Genomic DNA, 19,706 nt, shown 5'->3' with positions numbered 1-19,706 from the left:
ACTAGATGGCACTGTTTATGGGATTTTGCTCTGTTGTATTTTATATGAGAGGAAAAAAATGAGAAGATCACTTGGCTCTTTTTGTAAAACAATTCTCATTTCTGCCCCCTCTTTGTCTTCCATAGATACATATACCTTATTGGGAAGTCTTTGAGTGGGGATTCCCCATTGTAGACTTGACAGGATGATGTGTTCTCATGTCACTTTCATACTTTCTCTTGGCTTAGGGGTTTCTGAGTGATCCACAGCTCTCATGTGTATATACTTTGGAGTATCTAGCTAATTTGAGTCTCAGTGTCCTCTGTTGCCAAGAGAAAGTGGTCTGAAATACGGTGTAAGGGTTAACAGGGGGGTAGTTAGATGCCCTGCAGTTACAAGGAATCTCCTGGTACACTCTTCATTTGAAGAAACTTTATTTCTTCTTCTTTTCTTTTTTACTACTCACAACTCTGCTACATAAAAAATTGGCATGCAGTTGTTTCTTTATCTTCCTCATTCTAATACCTTGAAATTACACCCTTGAACTAAGGCATCAGGGAAAATGCTAAAAATTAGAGAGCAGAGTCCAGAACATGAAACAATCCTGCAGAGCCCTCTCTCTAGGTCAACACAGTTATTAACTAGTTTTCTCTGAATAAGATCGTTCAACTGGTTATGAATCCAGGTGCTGTGTTCTCATCCAGCCATTTCATTCTGTCCATGATGGTGCCATGAGAAATGAGACCAAGGCTTTGCTGAATTCCATTTTTAACACCCTTGTGCTTCCCTGATCTATAGGACCAGGAATCTTGCTGAAAATATTATGACTTGTTCTTGGACAATCAAATGAGTTCCTAGGATTCACCCTTATGAAGTGTAGCATGCTTTTTTATTTTCCTGAAGAAAGCAAACCAGAAATCACAAAGGTAGATTATAGAATCCTGTAACACAGAATCCAAAAGTCTCCAATTTATTATCGTTTTACAATGTTAATGATGATGGAAAGAAGAAAAGCCATTCTGAGTAAAATGCTGATAATGGAAGAAAACTCCCTATCAGTATGTCCTCTATTCTGACACCCTTTTGATAAATGCTGGTTAAAGCCATAGAACAGTGTGGCAGTTGGAAGAACTGTCAGGAGGGCAGTGAGGACACGTTTTTTAGCAAGGTGAGCAGGAGTCACCAGACAACTGGCCAAGGAGAGCCATTGCTCCTGAGGCAGGGTCCCCCTCAGAGTTTTAATACTCTTGTTTGTTGGCCAGAAGTGACTGGAAGCTTCTTTCCCCTGCCCAAAGCTCATGGGCACTTTACAAGCCATGTCCTGGGGAGCTGAGCTGGGCCAGGGAGGCACAAAGGGGATGGGGGTGATCATTACCTGATGGCTCTGATGGTGGGGATCATGTCTTCAATGAGAGAGTCATTTCCGTAGCCCATGTCTTCTGTCATGGGATCATCATGGGAGGGAGACACAGGTGTCAATGGCAGGCCTCAAAACGTGGAGAGGCTCTGAGACCCTCCCTGGAGTAGGAGCTTCCAGGCCTCAGGCTTTGTCTCCACTTTGTGGGGCCACAATGTGGCCTCCAGCTGCCACAGCACCCACTCTTCCTTGCACCCCCCAATTCTTGTCCAGAAGTTTGAGTTAGAGGCCCAAGGGCTGGGGAGGGCATGTGAAGTGGGCAAAGTATGTCCTACAGTATCCAAGAGGTCCCATGAGACAGCAGTGGACACCTGTGTGGGCCTCACAGTCTGATAGATCTGAAGTGGGATTCTTTCTCTGTCGGTCTGTCCTGGTGACCTTGGGAAGTCACTATCTGTGCCATTCACACTTCACAGGTCCCAGAGAGTATCCAGCAATATGGTGAGACTCAAGGACCCAGTGGCCTCAGACATGGGAGTCACTGCTTTCATGCTGGCCCTCCCTCTTCATGAGTAGAAGATGCACACAAAGCCATTGTTCCTATGGCTCCTCAACCTAGGTGGTGGTTTTCTGACCCCTCTTCCCCATCCCAGACCTGGGTACTGAGGTGTCCATCTGCAAAAGGCTGTGCAACTGGTCTCTGCCTTCAAGTTGACCTGCACAGCTGTTTGCCCTTCAGGGCCACCTCAGAAATCATGGCAACCTGCCCCCAGCTCCCTGGAGACAGCCAGGAAAGCAGCTAACTCAGCAGCCTCCTGTCCTATAAGCCCTGATGCCTGGAGGGACATGAATGAGATGAAGAAGAAAGAGGGAAGGGAGAGACATTTTGGGGACTCAGGAGTTCTTCAAAGGAGAAGAGGGGAGGTGGGGAGGAGGTGGGCTCAGGAGAGCAAAAGTCTGGGAGACAGGCAGAGGATGGGAGGACAGGGGGCCATTACCTTGGGAGCTCTGCCAGAAAGCATAGGCTTTCATGCAGAAGGCGGTGCGGAAGCGCTCTTTATTGTTTAAGCCAGCAGGCTTTGACTCTTTAGAAGGACTTTCTTCTATGTCATCTACATTCAGAGGGGTAAATAGCTTTCCTTTAGTATTGCTACCAAGAGGATTAGAAAGGCAAACCTGATCCAAGAGACCCAGCTTTTGGCTACAAAAGAAGCAAAAGTGAACAATTTTCCTCCTTAAGTGCAGGCTCTTGTAACTTGCCAAACCTCCATAAAGACTCAACGTCCTCCTCCAAGGCTGATGGGAATCAGCGCCCAGTGTAGGACAGGGTGGGGCTCACATGCTGGGCACCAGTGCCCAGCCTCACATCTTGGGTGAGCTCCTCAACTCTCTGGACTCAGCTTCCTCCTATGCTAAAGTGGGGCACACATAAGATACAGTAAGGGCAGAGACCCCTCCACGGTTTCCCTTTCTGTAGTTTCAACTATCTGCTGTCTACCACTATCTGAAAATGTTACTAGAGTGCAATGAAGGATTAAGATATTTTGTGAGAATTCATGCACATTGCATAACTTTTCTTTTATCCTATTATTATAAATATTTATTATTTGTTATTGCTGTTCATTTCTTACTGTGTCTAATTTGTAAATTCAATTTCATCCTAGGTGTGGGTGTATATGTAAAAAAAAAAAACACCCAGTGTATGTCAGGCTCTGCACCACCTTGTTTCAGGATCCATAGGGATCTTGGATGTATCCCCTGTGGATGAGAGGGGCTATTTGGAGGTGCCTGTCTCATAGTTCATGCTGCAAAAATCCGTTCCTTCTTCATGTCTCTCCCCTCTGTATCAATAACTTTTTGTCTTTCCTTTTCACCACATTGTGGTGCGAAATATGACTTACACAGGCAGATACTTATCAAATGCCCCTTGAACAAAACTAAATAACATAAAGCCATAAAGTGGCACCTTTAACCTGCCATCCACAGACAGAATCTAGGGGGTCCAGGGACTTGGGTGGAAATGACACCTTTGAGTTTCTAGCCTTTAACTAAAATTTAGCATCTCTTTAAATTAACAAATATAGGTAACAAACTCCACCAATATCCCCAATGCCTATAACTGCCCACAAAGGAAATTATAGATAATTGCATGTCCTATTAGCTCAAGGTATTGTTTATGCTCATGGCAGCTTCAAGGTTATCATAGTATTCAACCTGCCAGTAGGTCTTGTCCTTTAGTTCAATACAAGGAAGCATGTATTTGACAGCTCAAATTTTTAAGTATTTAACTCTATTAAATACTTAACAACCAGTTTATTTTATAACTGAATATTATATTTTATTTATGGATTCAAATAAGTATTCTAAGAAAGAGTCCATGGGTTTTGCCAGACTGCCACAAAAGTTCTTGGCACAAATAGTAGTTGATAACAAATATACAGTTGTCCTGGTACAAAATATCAACTCCTGGTACAAAATAACACCTCCACTTGAAGCCAGGTCTATCCTTCCCATCTGGCTGACATTGGCCAAGCCATTCTGTTCCTGACCCTCAGGAGCCTCATCTGTAAATTATAAAGGTAAGCATTTCCTGTTCTGCTCGGTTGCAATGAGAAAATGTTGGTCAAAGATTTGACAAAGAACTTGATACATGGTAGGTGCTCTTTAAATATGAATTTCTTGTGGTGCACAACTGTAATCCCAGCAGCTTGGGAGGCTGAGGCAGGAGGATCATGAGTTCAAAGCCAGCCTCATCAAAAGCAAGGTACTAAGCAACTCAGTGAGACCCTGTCTATAAATAAAATATAAAATAAGGCTGGGAATATGGCTCAGTGGTCGAGTGCCCCTAGTTCAATCCCCAATACATCCCTCCCCCAAAATAAATAGATATGAATTTCTTCCCTCTATTTCCCACCCTCTGTGCTGTTGCACTAGTTGGCATGAGAAATAGCAATTTCTATGTGAAATTTTCTGGAGAGTCATATTGCATATTTTCCCAAATAAATAGGCTCCAGTCATTGGCTTCCTCTCCACCAGTCCACATGGGGCTTAGCACAAAATAGGCTCTCATGAGGGGCTGGGGATGTGGCTCAAGTGGTAGCACACTTGCCTGCCATGCGTGCGGCCCGGGTTCCATCCTCAGCACCACATACAAACAAAGATGTTGTGTCTGCCGAAAACCAAAAAATAAATATTAAAATTCTCTCTCTCTCTCTCTCTCTCCGTCTCTCTCTCTCTCTCTCTCTCTCTCTCTCTCAAAAAAAAAATAGGCTCTCATGAGAGGGTGAATGTGTATGGGGGTCCCATCAGTTCCCTGTGGGCCTGGGACCACTCTGTGTTCTGAGAAGCCAGTGTCACTGCCACAGCTGTGGGCTTCTGCCTTTGAAGCCTAGGGTTGTGTGGAGGGAGGTCCTGGGGTTGCGGTTGCAGGGCTCAGGTGGGAATGCCACCCCTGCCAAGAACTTCTGCACTCCCTGAGCACCATGTCCTCATCTGGTACAGGGGCTTGACAACTGCTTCATAGAGGCTTGGGGACTATTACACATGATGTTATCTGTGAAACTTCCTGCCTGCAGCCTGGTATAGAGAAGTCACTAAGAAATATTGCATAAATAAGTGAATAAACAGAAGACTATGAGAATAAGCAATGGGCACCCCTTATTTCTTGCTCCCTCTGGGGCTATTCTCTCTCATCCTACACTGTTCATGGCAGTTTGGTTTAAGGACTCCATGAATAACCATCCCAGGGTACATTTCATTTAAATAAACTCCAATATTCAACCATCTCCATCTTCCTTGAGCTGAAGTCAAAATTTTTGGAGCTGCCTTCCTGACCAATATTTGGTGAATAGCAAATAGGCAGAGATGTCAATGGTGGATAAGGCAGGAAGTGGACTGAACACATAGAGAAGGCAAACCTGCCCACCATGGAAGAAGAGGCTTTGGCAGTTACTTCTCAGGCCATCTTCCTTCTTGGCCCCTGCCTACCTGTCCTGCTACACCTCCAAGTGGTTCCATCTTTCTATCTGCACCAAGCCCTTTGTCCTTCCCAAAGGGTCCTCCAACACAAACAGGTCCACCTGCCTGCAGTGCCCTTTCTCACCTCCTCAGACAACCTCATTTCTGTCTGCAAATCTATGTACAAGTGTCCCCCCTTGGAAATTAGATACTCCTCATCTGCTGCAAAGTAATGTTGTATTTCTCTCTGTCATATATTAACACATGTGTGGAGAAACCATTTCCACATCTGCTAGGCAGAGCCTCTGCCTAATTATTTTGGGCCTAGCACACTCCCCTGCCCAGTACAAATGGTGCTGAGCATGGCACCTCAGATCATGGGCTTTGGGAAGAAACATCCTGGTGAACCATGTGATCCAAGACACATAACTTGTGCTCTTTGGTCTCCAGCTTCCTCACAAGGAGAATAAAGAAAGTGAGCCCGGGCTTCACACAGCTGATGAAGAGTTAAATGCAGTAATGTTTGTGAAGTACTTTGCCCACTGTCTGGGATGCAGGAAGCATTCAATAAATGCTGGCTATCATCATTATCTTGGTAAATAATCCTCTTCTCACAGAAGCAGTGGAAAGCTTACCACATTTGTGAAAATAGTGAATACAATTTCCTGGGCCACAAAAAAGGTTGGTGTGGGTTTTTTAAATTTAATTTTACTCTTTTATATGAACTGAGATGAGCTTTGGGGATTTATATTTTATTTTCCAGTGCTTCTTAATGCTAATCTCAAAACACTCAACACTGCACTTTTACACCTACTGGCAGAAACTAAGTATGGGAGGAGCTTAATTCCAAATAAATTAAGCAAGATAAATGAATGGGAGCCGCTTTATCCTGATTTGAAACTTCAGCATAATTTTGGAACAATAATGAGCAGGCCCTCTTGGTTCTATTTGTGTTGGGACCTAATTCTTTGTCAGTTAAATGCTTTAGTCCAAACTCAGAGTCTGAATTGCTTTGGCCATGTTCACTTAATACTGCGTTGGTCACAGAAGATTCTCAGATTGTGTTAATATCCAGATGTGTAGGGCCAAAGTCAGAAATCTTGGCTCTGAATTGCTAACAGCCCTTGTGCCTAAGAGGCTTACAGAATTCTTCTTCCAGCAAAGTGTATGAGCAGATTACTTCTTAATTGCATTTCCTGAAATCCAAGACCCCATAGGATAATCACATGCAAGCAAAGTTCACCACTGAAACATGAGACCCAATACTGCCCTTCTCTGTACAGATTTCCAGTGCACAATCCAGGACTTGTTCCCAGGGTACTGCAGGTCTTGCAAGCAAAGCCCTTCTTGGAGCTGACATCAAATTTCCTTGGAAAGCCTGGGTCCCGTCTTTGTTAGGTACAGACAGTTTCCAAATATGATCTAGAAAAGCTGCAAGTAGATGGACTGGAGACAGGGGGTGAAATTTAGGTGGCTCTGTCCTAGCAGACACATCCCTTGTCTTGGGCCCTGGCCTGAGGTCTCACCACCCAGGAATCTCCAGCCACATTCAACTCCACAAAGTTCCCTGACATTCAGCACTAGGCACATGCTGTGACCTCAGCCTGAGAGAACCTTCAGCCTTTCTTTCTCATCTTAATGGCTCTTATTCTTTTCTAAAAACTGGCCTGAATACCAACCTCAAGGCTCAGTTATCAGCATGTCTAGGTGCTTAGGGTAATGAGCAGGATGAGTGAAACATCATGCATCGTGCCTTGGCACACTTTACGCTTTCCCATCCATGGCACTTGGCCATCATCATGAAACTTTTGACTCACAAGGGACCCTTCCACTAAATCAATGGTTTTTGCCTGGGGTGGCTTCAATCCCTCAGAGAACCTTTGGCCTAGAGATGTATTTGGTTAATCCAACTTGGGGAGCTCAACCGGCTTAGTGTACAGATGCCAGAGGTGCTGTTAAGCACCCTGAGATGCACAGGACAGACCCCATAACAAAGAATCACTCCTTCTAAGTATCCACAGCACTGAGGCTGAGCATACAAAATAAAAGCTTTGGGGCCCACTGGCTCATCCAGTTTATACGTCCATATAGCACAGTGGCTGGCACAGATAAGCACTGAAAGCATTATAACGATGCTGAAGGAAGGAAGAAAACATTTGATATTCTGATTAATAAAATGCATCCCACCTTAACTGAGCAAGGACGGCTGTATAGTAGAAATAATGTGGGCTTTGGAGTAAGAGAGATGGGTTCATGTCTGTGCTCTGCAGTTATTATTTCAGATTGGGTAAGTCATAAGCTCTTTCTGATTCAGTTTCTTTATCCAAAAATGAAACTCATATTAATTTATCCAATGGGAGATGTGTCTGACACCTTGTGAGTGCTAGGCTCTGATAGCGACATGAGTAGATGGTTCTTGGCCTCCTGTGAGCTCATGACAAAGTCAGGACAACACAGTCAGCAAAGGAATGCATGCACTGCTAGAGAGCTGGTGAGAAGGCAAAGGGAGAGCCATGAGGGAGAGCCACAGGTAATTGATGCAGGTAGGGCGGCCAGGGAAGGCCTCCGGAGTGCACAGGAAACCAACTAGAAAGCCAGTCTCCATTGTCCAGATGAAGGTGATGGTGATACTGAAACTGAGATCTGATGGGTAAGAAGGAGCCAGATAGCAAAGAAGCAGGTAAGAGCTCTCCAGCCAGGACTGAGTGAGGGTTCAAGGCTGTGAGGACCAGGCTCATGCCTCTGAGGGGAGGATATGAGGCCAGGGCATCCCAGGTGATGGGAAGCGAGGCCCCACCTGGCTATTCCTGTGTGTCACTCAGGTGAGGTCAATTTCCTTGGTAAGTGAAATGGAGGTAGGGTACCTCCTTTCATCAGATCATTTATACATTGACTTGGCAAGTATTTATAGGGTACATCCTGTATCTCAGGCAAAGCATTAGTACCAAGGAGCTCATGGCCTAGAGAGGAAAAGGCAATTATAAATGGATTTATTCATATGTACATATATGTGAACATATAATATATATGTATAAAACATGTATATATGTTTGTGTGTATTTATGCTTATATGTGTATACATGTATATTTGTATACATACACACACATATGCTTTATCAGGGAAGCTCTGAGTCCGACCCAAGCACATGAAGAGTAAGACATCTGAACCAGGTGGGAAGCGGTGGGAGTTGTCCACTGCCTGCATTCTCATGAGGAACAAGTAGGACCACATGTGAAGTGTCAGCATCTATCAAAGCCACAGTGAAGGCAGCTCTTTTCCTTCTGATTAACCTTAGAATCACTGATCCTAAGAAAGAAGCATAAAATGGTCAGGGCCAACCTTCCTGTCATTGTAAGGATTTGGCTGAAATTTTATTCCTCAAGTCCACATAAATCATAACAGTCAAGGCAGCCCTCATAAAGTGGCAGCTTGAGTCCCCACCAAGAAGCTGGCGCAGCACCGAGACCTGTTAAATCAGAGAGCATAGCTCTTTCCCTCAGGTTGACAAACAAGTGTGTAGCTACTTATATAAGAAGGAGGCTATAAGATAAAATCAAAACCTAGCTGGCAACATACATAGTAATAAGGCAAGGTCACGGTGCCCAATGGGGGCAGCCATTGTGAAGGAAATGATGGACAGGGAGGATCCATGCTTATCTGTGCACATTACTGACAATTTTGCAGTAATCTTGCACCCTGCCTTCTTGGATAAAGAAATTGAGTACTTTGTTGATGATCTTCCTCCTTCCTCCAGCTCTCATCCCCCTCCAGGTTATGTTCCTGCACCCCACCTGGCACCTTACTGATCAAATGGTCACCCAGCCAGTCACCTGTTCAGATCCTGGATGAGCGGTACTGATTGGCTTATATAACTGACCCTCTGAACAGGAAAAGCTAGGAAACCCCTACCTCTAACCTTGAGAAATCATGGAATGGATCTTCCCTGGGTACCTGTAGGCAAGTAGAGGACTTTTGAAGGTGGCATAAGCAAGTTGACAGCCAGTTTTCATAGGACCCTTTCCTATAACTGTAGAAGTCCCCCCACACCCCCTGGAAAGCTTCAAAATTCATCTATGTGATCTTTAACTTCACCAGAAGTGCCAAAACCAATCCTCAGTGATATTTTCCATATATAATAGTCCTCCTTAACTGTGAGCTTATTTTCTGTGATTTCTGTTACCCATAGTCAACCATGGCCTAAAATTATTGAATGGAAAATTACAGAAATACACAATTTGCAGGTTTTAAATCATGTACTGTCCTGAATAATGTGATGAAATCTTGCATCTCCTACCCTGTTCTACCTGGTAAGTGGATCATCCCTCTGTCTAGCATATCCATGGTGCATATGCTACTCACCCAGTTGTTAGTGGCCATCTCAGTTATCAGACTGACTGTTGAAGCATTACAGTGTTTGTGTTCAAGAAACCCTTATTTTATTTAATAATATCTCTATATTGCAGGAGGAGTCATCTTGGCAATTTCGACATGCCCATGAGAAGCTGCAAAGTGCTTCCTCTAAGTGAAAAGGTGAAAAACAAAGTAGGATTTTTACACACTCACCCCCCCACACACACACAGCACATCCATGTAACTTTTATCATAGTGTATTCTATAATAGCTCCATTTTATTATTAGTGACCATTGCTAATCTCTTACTGTATGTAATTTATAAATTGAACTTTGACCTACATATGTAAGTAAAAAAAATTATACCTAGAGCTTGGTACTATCTGCTATTACAATTATCTAGTGGGGTCTTGGAACGTGTTCTTTTTTCCATATTTTTTGCTGGTGTGTTATGGTTGAACATATTGGTTGGATTTATTATTACACATTCATACATATGCACAAAATATAATAACATAATTTGGCCAATATTATTCCTCGGTATTTATCCTTCCCTTCTTTCCTCCTTCCCCCTGGTAACTTTCCTCTGTTCTACTCGTCTCCCTTTGATTTTGATGAGATTCCCTCCTACTGCTCTTTTCTTTTTCCTCTTTAACTTCCATATATGAAAGAAAACATATGGCCCTTGACCTTCTGTGTTTGGCTTATTTTGCTTAACTTATGTTCCCCAGTGCTATTCATTTTCCTATAAATGTCATAATTTCATTCTTCTTTATGGCTGAATAAGATTTCATTGTGTCTATACACCACATTTTCTTTATCTGTTCATCACTAATGAACACCTAGGCTAGTTCCATAGTTTGACTATTGTGGTTTTCCAACAAATAAGAATGTGTGTGTTATTATTTATATGTATAAATACATAAGCAGTTTGCAGCGGTATTTACAAGATGGCCTTTCTTTACAATCTGTAGCAGGGTCCACAGTTTCCCTGTCATTGGGGCCTCTTCTGAGAGGGAGAAGGAGGAGTGTTAGAAAAATGCTTAGAACCCAGAAGCTCCTGCAGTCTATACAGAAGCCTGCAGTGAGGACTGTTTGCTGGGAAGCATCTGCAGGTGTGGGAACCATGAATTATGGTCTTGATTCATTTTCTGAAGTACCATGTGTGAGGCCAAGAAGCAAATGAAACTCCATGTAATGGAAATAACTTCTTAATATTCAGAACTGCCAGACTTTGGATTTTAATCTTGCACTCATTCACTGTGTAAACCAGGGGGAATGATTCAACTTCTCTGAACCCCACTCCCCTAATCCACCAGGGAGGATATCAAAGCTTATTTTATACTGGGGTTGTATGGACCAAAGGAGGCAACACAGAGAGAATTCCTGGCACAAAACCTGGCCCAGAGGATAGTAAGTGGCTGCTGCTGTGATTCCCATTAAGTTTCTCTGATTATGTCTGCATGAAAATGGAGGAAAAATGCCATCATCAGCAAGAGTGACCACAGAGACTCTATGTTGTGACAAGCATGGCCACATGGAGGGCACCCACCATACCAAAGCATACTGGGAGAACTAGACCCTCTACCTTGACCCAGTGGTGGGGAGAAGGGAATTTATAATCAGAAACTCACCTGGCATCTGCCTCCAGCTGTTCTTTCCTGTAAGGAGAAGAGGGAGAAAAGACAAACAAAGCATGAATTACCTGGAACATGCCCCCCCATCAAAGTTTGCTCCACAGATTCCCTTTGAAGGTGCTGGAGCAGAGTGTTGCTCTGGGACAAGATGGAATATTTGGAGGGGAAGCCACGAGGGAGGAAGTCCCAGCTGGACCCAGGCTCCTGCTGCTGTGTGCTGTTAGGTTCTTCTCAGCCACTCCTATATGCCCTTTCTCATCCAGAAAATAGCTGCTGAACACCCTCTCTGCTCCTGTCTATAGTGGAGCTCAGAGGATTTGTTCAAGAGGAGACAGATCAGGCTGCAGCAGCCACACACCCCACTGTCTTTCACACCCATCATCATTATAATCAACACTGGCATCTTTCATGCATTCTTGGGCATCTTTCATGCCTTCTGCTTGGTCATCAGATACTTCCATAGGTGCTTTCATACATCAGCTCATTTCATCCTCATTACAACCCTGTAAGGTAAGTACTAGGATCAGTCATTTTCATGATGAGGTGCAGAGAAGTAAAAAAAAAAAAATATATATATATATTGCTCAAGGTCACAATTAAGAAGCTGCAAGGTCAGGGTCCCAAGTTTGGCCATCTGGCTTCAGAGTCCATCCTGTCCTGAGAGGCACTGCAGGTGATGAGCCTTTGACCAGCCTCAGGATTTTAAAATATTCAATTATTCATTTACAGGTGCCTGATATATTAAAAACAATACATCACAACCAGAATGCTCACATTTATCCAATGCATTCCATTCTTAATACTTAGAAGGTGAAATGTCAAATTGGTAGCCAGAAGTTGAGTTGTTATTCTCAGAATCAGACCATAGGTAAATATAAGGTGATGTCCTCCAAGTTACAGTGAGTCCTAAGGAAACATCCCTGCTCATAGAAGATAGCACCTCCTCTCAAGCAGATCCAGTGAACATTCATTGAATTCCCAGTATTAACTAGCATTAGGGATACACATATGAATAAGAGATAGCCTCACAAGTGGTTCTTCATGTAGTGAGGACAGTTGGTTGACAGAATATTTCTCCCTTTGTGGGTAAGAAAACTTAGCTGATGGGAGAGTACATGACACCTGGGTTCTTTCCACCCTGCACAGGCCCCAAGCCTCATTTCTGTCTTTCCAGTGGAGCTTCATTTATTTTGTTGTCACAGAATTTGGCTATTGTCAAAACATACCAATTCTGCATTTTAACTTTTGCATATTTCCTGGCTTAAGACTTATCAGCCCTAGAATAATGGTTATTGATATCTTTCCTTATCCAATGTGATATAAAATTCCTTGATTTAAAGAACTGTAAGGGCTGCTCTGAACTAGTAGAAATAATTATTAATTAGAAATGTGGAGAATAATTGTATCAATATTAGTTTTATAAACTTTCTTTTATGATTCAGTTTTTAGATTGATAATATCAAAACTATAACCTTATAATAGAATTATCCTTGACACCGATACAAGCAGACTCTTTTTCTTCAAATCTGGTGCTATTATTTACCAATGTGTCCCCCCAAATCTCATGTGTGAGACAATAGAAGAAGGTTTAAATGTGAGACAATTGGGTTATAAAAGCCTTAAGCCAAGTAGTAATATAATCTCTGAGTGGTAACTGAAAGCAGTTAGGGTGTGACTGGAGAAAGAGCATTCCCAGGAGACATGAATTTGAGGCACATATTTTGTCTTTATTGTGTTGAGTGTGTGCTCGCTTTCTCACATACACACTCTCCCTACCCCCTCCCCTCCCCTGCTCTCTCCTCCCTTCCCCATCATTGATTCCTAGTGTTGTGTCTTGAGCCACTTAGCTCCACCTCAGTCTCCTGGTGTGATGTTTTTCCTCCCATCAGGCCCTGAGGTTTGGAGCCAGTTGTCTCTGGACTGAGATATCTGTGAGGCCCAAATACAATTTTCCTCTTCTAGAACTGTTTTTGTCAGGTCTCTTAGTCACACCAGAGAAAAATCTGACTAAAACATCTAGAAATCAATACTGGGAAAGGACCACAGAGAAATCAAAGTGTTCCTTTGGGTAGATAAACACATGCTCCCTACACTAAGGGTATTATACAGAAATAGCATTCTTCTAAACCCACACATAATACTACTTTAAAAAATGTATTTGTTTTTCTTCTTATTATTTGGTGTTCCATCTATATCTAGCACAAACTTGAAAGTTATAACTATTACCTAGAAAAAAAATTATTTACTTATTTATGGTACCAGGGACGGAACTCAGGAACACTGAGTGGCTCAGTGTTAAGTATACATATTTATTTATTAGAGACAGGATCTTTCTAAGTTATTTAGGGCCTCACTAAATTGCTGAGGCTGGGATTGAACTTGTAATACTCCTGAGGCTTCAAATTTTAGATCCTTTTCCTGACTTCAAGGAACATAAAACAGATTTTTTTTACATTTTTTATGAATGACTTTTATGTAGAGTTTTGTAGTATTGCTTTAGTAGAATTTTACTTCTTTGCTATTCAGAATTGAACTCTGTATTCACCTTTATTCATGGTACACAGTATTTTATATAGTTCTGGAAGTAACAGTGATGTGGATCGCTTAATCCAACACTACAAAAAAATCAAATATCAAGAGCTGACACAACTTTTCCTTAGAGAGCACCAGACTGGAGTTTGTCCTGTTGTGTTCAAGAACATTAGAATGTTCATCAATGTTTATGGTTTTGATATTACTGAAGGCTATCACAATGGCTGGATATGTGCTGAAAGCTAGAGTTTCAATTTTGTTGGTTTTTTTAAACAAATAAATATTTTAAATAAAGCTCATTTCAAATTGTCTCATAGCAAAAGAATAAAATCTTATTAAGTATTAGTGTCATTATAGTGAAATGAAAATGTTGTTACACTTAATACTTTTTTGATAAATATTAGAGGTTAACCCTAATGTAATAAAAATTAAAATAAAAGCTTCCATCTAAAGTGTGATATTGAGAGTGCAGTGTATCAGTTCTGACCTAGCAATGGCTATGTCTCAGCCACAGAAAATCTCTGGTCATCTCTGAATGTAAATGTGTGGTGCGAGGCTGTGCAGTCAGGAACTGAGTGACCCAACATGAGAAGCAGATGCAAAGGGACTCTTGCCCACTCACAAGCCTATACCCATGTTTAGTCTCTGACTGAATGAGCAGATCTTGACTAGCAGAGTTACTGCTAATGAGTCTTTCTCCAAATGTAACCAGTCAGTAAGCACCCAAAGCACCTTGCACTTCACTAGAATACTTCATAATCAGTTGAAAATACAGCATCCTGGCCTGTGGGAGCCATCCTATCCTGCTACCCAGAACCAGATGGGTGTGCATGGTGCTGTGTTTTTCAGAGCCTGCCTTCATAGACTGCCATGTGTTCAAGGGGACAGAGGAATGTACAAACCCAAGTAGAACAGTGTTGGGATGGACTTATGTTAAATAAGTATATCTTTCTGATTTTTTAAGCAAAATTCTCAATTTTCAGCTTATTTTCTGATTTTTTATTCCATGATAATATAAAAAAATTGGAAATGTTTAACATTAAAACTCCTAATTGCTAACTAGCACTGAGGAAATGGGAGCTATCAGTTAAAATGAAAATAAAGACAAAACATTTTTCTTGAGCATACATATATGACAGGGTATTAAATAGGCAGCACCATCTGCTAACTCCAAGGGAGTTAACTTGTTCACGCCGCTGTGGCCTTTCTTCATTCAGGGTAGTGTGTGTGTGTGCAGCTACCCTCCATGGTGTTGTCTGATGCTAGTCTCCTATCCTGGTAACTGCTGGCCTTTCCTAAAGGTTGTGAGGGAAATGATCTCCTGTTCAGCCTCCTCTCTAAGGATGGTCCTGTGGATCCTGAGCAGGGCTGGCCATCCTTTCCAAAGCACAGATGATTTGCAAGTAACAAGTCAGGTGAAACTGAAACAATGGAGTCTAATGAGGCTATTGCTGAACAGTTACAGGGCTGAATTTATATGAGGTATGTAGTCCACTCTTGCAGTACTCTAAAAAACCATTTACTGTGCTGTTGGAGGCCAAAGGACCCGGACAAAACCCTTCTCACATAGAGGAAGGAATGGTGGCCACGTGTATTACTTCTCCCATGTGCAGAGATAATGCATTGGTGCTGAGAATGAAACCTTTGCAGCTTCTATTGGACATGCTTTCTTTTTAGGAATGAAGGAATATTCTTCCATTTTTTAGCCATTCTTTTGTCATTTCTACAAAATTGCATGTAACTGTATAAGTATTTTTAAAAGAGTTTTGTAAATATTTAATATACTGCTAATTTGATTTTCAATTATAAAGGTCAAGTATTCTGTCTTTGGGGTCTTTATGTTTTATAATACTTTGCTAAAAATGAAAAAAAAAATTGTACCTTTACAGAATGTTTTAATGTGGATTTAATTTAGTGAAAATAAAAGTTTTTTAAATGTCAAAAAATTGCAATTTAAAAAATTCAAAAAGAATATTTTCCATGGCAACTGCCATATATGATTTGGTTACTGACTGTTGGAATTCTTGTCTTACTATTCTCTTCCTCAAACTTTCCCTTATCTTTCTGGCCACATTGCACTCCATTTTGCTCCTTAAACATTGCATGTATTTTTTCTTTTCTCTCAGGAAGCTGCAAACACAGTGCAGCTTCTAGATATCTCAGTTCCAGAGCCCACCTAGGAAGTGAACCCAGACTGCACTTGCCAGAGCCCCTGAGGAGGAGACTCCAGCCTGCACCCACCAGATCCCATGGCGGACACACCCTAGGCCTGCCTCCACCTGATTATGTGCCCCAGCCCTGCACCCTCCTGAAACCACCAAGGAGGCACCCCAGGCCTGTGCCCAGCTGAGCCCACTGAGGAGGCTCCCCCAGGCCTGCCTCCAACCAAGCCCACCAAGGAGGCGCCCCAGGCCTTCACTCTCCTAAAGCCACCAAGGAGGCACCCCAGGTCTGTGACCTCCTGAAGCCACCAAGGATGTTCCCCAGTCCTGCCTCTGCCCAAGCCCACCAAGGAGGCGCCCGAAGCATGCTTCTGCCTGAGCCCACTGTGGAGGTGCCCCAGGTCTGCGCCCTCCTGAAGGCACCAAGGAGTTGCCCCAGGCCTGCACCCTCCTGAAGCCACCAAGGAAGTGCCCCAGGCCTGCTTCCTCCCAAGCCCACCAGGAGGCACCCCAGGTCTGTGCCCTTGTGAAGCCACCTAGGTGGTGCCCCAGGTCTGCACTCTGCTGAAGCCACCAAGGAAGCACCTCAAGCCTGTGTCCTGCTGAAGCCACCAAGGAGGTGCCCCAGGCCTGTGTCCTGCTGAAGCTGCCAAGGAGGTGCCCCAGGCCTGTGCCCTCCTGAAGCTACCAAGGAGGCACCCCAAGCCTGTGCCCTCCTGAAGCCACCGATGAGGTGCCCCAGGTCGGTGCACTGCTAAAGCCACTGAGGAGGTACCCCAGGTCTGTGTCCTGCTGAAGCTGTCAAGGAGATGCCGCAGGCCTGAGCCCACTGAGGAAGCACCCCAGGCCTGTGCCCTCCTGAAGCCACCAAGGAGGCGCCCCAGTCCTGTGCCCTCCTGAAGCCACGGAGGAAGTGCCCCATACCTGCGCCCACCTAAAAGATAACCCCAGCCTGTGACCGCCCAAGCCCACCAAGGAGGTGCACCAGGCTTGCCCCCACCCTAGCCCACTGAGAAGCCACTCTAGGCCTGTGTGCACCCAAACCCACCAAGGAGGCACTGCAGGCCTTCCCCCACCCCAGCCTGCCTGGCCTGGGCCCATGGAAAGGCTCAGGTGCCTGTGGCAGTGCGCTTCTCCAGGCCCACCTACCTTGCTTTAGTGCTGGGAACAAGTGCAGCTGGAGCACCCAGCATTCCTGGCAACTGGGACTGAACTTTGCAGCCCACTGCCTCTTGCTGTGCTTTTGACTGATGTCTCAGGTGCCACAGGGTTTCAGGTGCCACACGGGGACTATGGAGATGGGGTCTGGACAATTTTCCCCTCTGCCACTCCAGACTGCCAGTTCAGGGGGCTGAAAAGTTGTTAAGGACAAATGCTCAGCCACTTCCCTAACCACTCACAGCCACCCACACCCTATGCTGAAAAGAATGAGCATCAAACCACTCGCCTGCTTAGGCATGGGCCTCTGCAGCTCGCCACTCACTGCCAAATGGCTGAGAGAGGGGGAATCTGCGCTCAGACCGCCCCCTCTGCTGACCAATTTTCAAACTCACCATGCTGCCCTCCTGCAATTTTGAGCCAATTCCTGCAGCTTCCACGCCATTACGCTCTCTGTGGAGGACACTGCCTTGGATGCTATTTTGGCATGCCCTCCAGTGGCGGGCTGCTGGGCCCAATGTTTTCGATCTCTGGTACCAAAAAATCTACTATAGAAATGAGATAATATGCACACCACTCGGTTTGAAGGGGAGAGGAAGAGACAGCCTATCAATCGGCTGATCTCAAACACTAGAGCATCTGCAAAGTCCAATTTCAAGTCTACAAGAAATAAAATGTGTGTGTGTGTTTTAAAACATAGTCTTCATTATTATTTAGGTATGGCAGGGCCAACAGCTCAGAGGAAGCTGCCACTGAAGAGGTAGCTTCTTATGTTCTGTTTCCAGTTAAAGGGAGCACCATGACATGAGTGCCACATAGGGGCTAGGAATACTGGCATCAGTCAAAAGCACAGAAGAAAAAAAACACAGAAGGAGAGGAAATGTGGGCAAGAGCTCTTGGTGTGGTTTCTATGATTAGGAAGAAGTGGGGTGGGGTCGTGAGGTTTAGGATTGTCTGGCTTAATTAATTCAGTGGGACTTGAGGCAAAGGGCTGTTCCTTATTATCTGCTATCTGCTCCTGAGGGCATTAGCACAGGTGGATGATGACACAGGGAGTGAGATCTCTGTAAAGAAGACTGTTGGGGCATGAGCTGGCTCATGTTTCAAAAACCTACTCAGGCCCACATTGCCATCTCTAGGAATTAGCAAAGTTTGGAAGTGGAAGAAAGTCCCCAGGGTTTCAGGAAGACCCCAAATGTCAAAGCATAAACTGCAGGTGCTTCCAATTTAGCCCTTTCAATCCATGTTTGTTATGTGATAAAGAGTCATAGTTTTATGGAGGTAGGAATGTTTATGTGAAATTGTTTTTAAACTATACCTCTTCCCTATTCATTTAAAAACCAGAAACAAAGATCAATGTTTTTTTTTCTTTTCATCCCTGCTCTTTGATGGGAGGGTTCTTCTCTGTCAGATATATTCTGAGAGCTTATCTGATGCAGAATCAGAAGGCAAAATGGGCATATAGAAAGACCAGTGTTTCTTAAGTCTGCAGAGCACTTGAAAGAACTTCTAAATGAATCTGGGAAAGTTGTAAAGAAAAAGGGGTAGTTTTAGTAAAAAATACGTTTTTGAATATGTTCTAGTGATGATGTTCAAGATATAATTATGAAAATCTCTGATTGTTGTGAAATTATGGGGGGAACCTGGAATATTTTCTTTCAAATATGATATTACTCTGAAACTCAGTCATGCCTACCATAGATTCAATTTGTTACATGATTACTAAATGTCTTTGGATAAATATTTTATTTCCTATAGATATTTTTTCTAGAACATAGAGCCTTTAATTTTATATGCATGTAAGTGAACTTTAAAATTTAAAAGAAAAGTAATTCACATATAAAACTATAATTCCTAACAAAATTCTGCAGAATTTTTTTTGTAGTAGCACATTTTTTAAAAAATTCCATTAACAAAAGAGTGTATTCTCCACTTACATGTTAACTTTACATTCATTTAAAAAATACATAGTATTTCATTAAATAGATTTATTATCACTAAACAATAATAATTTAATTATTATATACTTAAAGCTTGCTTTCAATATTTAGACAATAAAATGCTGGGTATCTGTGGTATATATAGTCCCTTAATTTTCAGTCTTTAAGGTTGTTTTACTTGCAGAGCTCAGATAGAATGGAGAATAAGTATGGGTAGCAGGGTCAGGGGGTGATATTTCTCTCACTGCAAGCTAATCATGTGTGAAAATGAATTTAGAGAATTGCATGTCTCCATGAACTACATCATGTACTGATTAGAGAAAAAATTGACCTTGACATTGATGAGATTGACTTATCTATAAATTTGACGAGCACTCAAGATGGTTGAATGAAGTGATACTTCCTGTTTGGTGGCTGCTCTCATAACTGCATTAATCAAGGTTTAAACAGTAACTTCTATAGTTCATTTGAATGATTAGGTATGTGTGATGTGAAGATGAAAATATCACAGCAGATATGGAATTAAGTAGGCAGCTGTTCAGGAATCAAGTCACAAATAACAACAAAATATGTAGAGAGGGGTATTTTATAATGTAGAGGACTTTTAAAACTGTTTAATTGTACTTGCTAGTA

The sequence above is a fragment of the Urocitellus parryii genome, unplaced genomic scaffold (assembly GCF_045843805.1).
Source record: "Urocitellus parryii isolate mUroPar1 unplaced genomic scaffold, mUroPar1.hap1 Scaffold_53, whole genome shotgun sequence".
Taxonomy (NCBI): domain Eukaryota; kingdom Metazoa; phylum Chordata; class Mammalia; order Rodentia; family Sciuridae; genus Urocitellus; species Urocitellus parryii.
The sequence above is the reverse complement of the archived record's forward strand: the minus strand, read 5'-3'. Positions refer to the sequence as shown.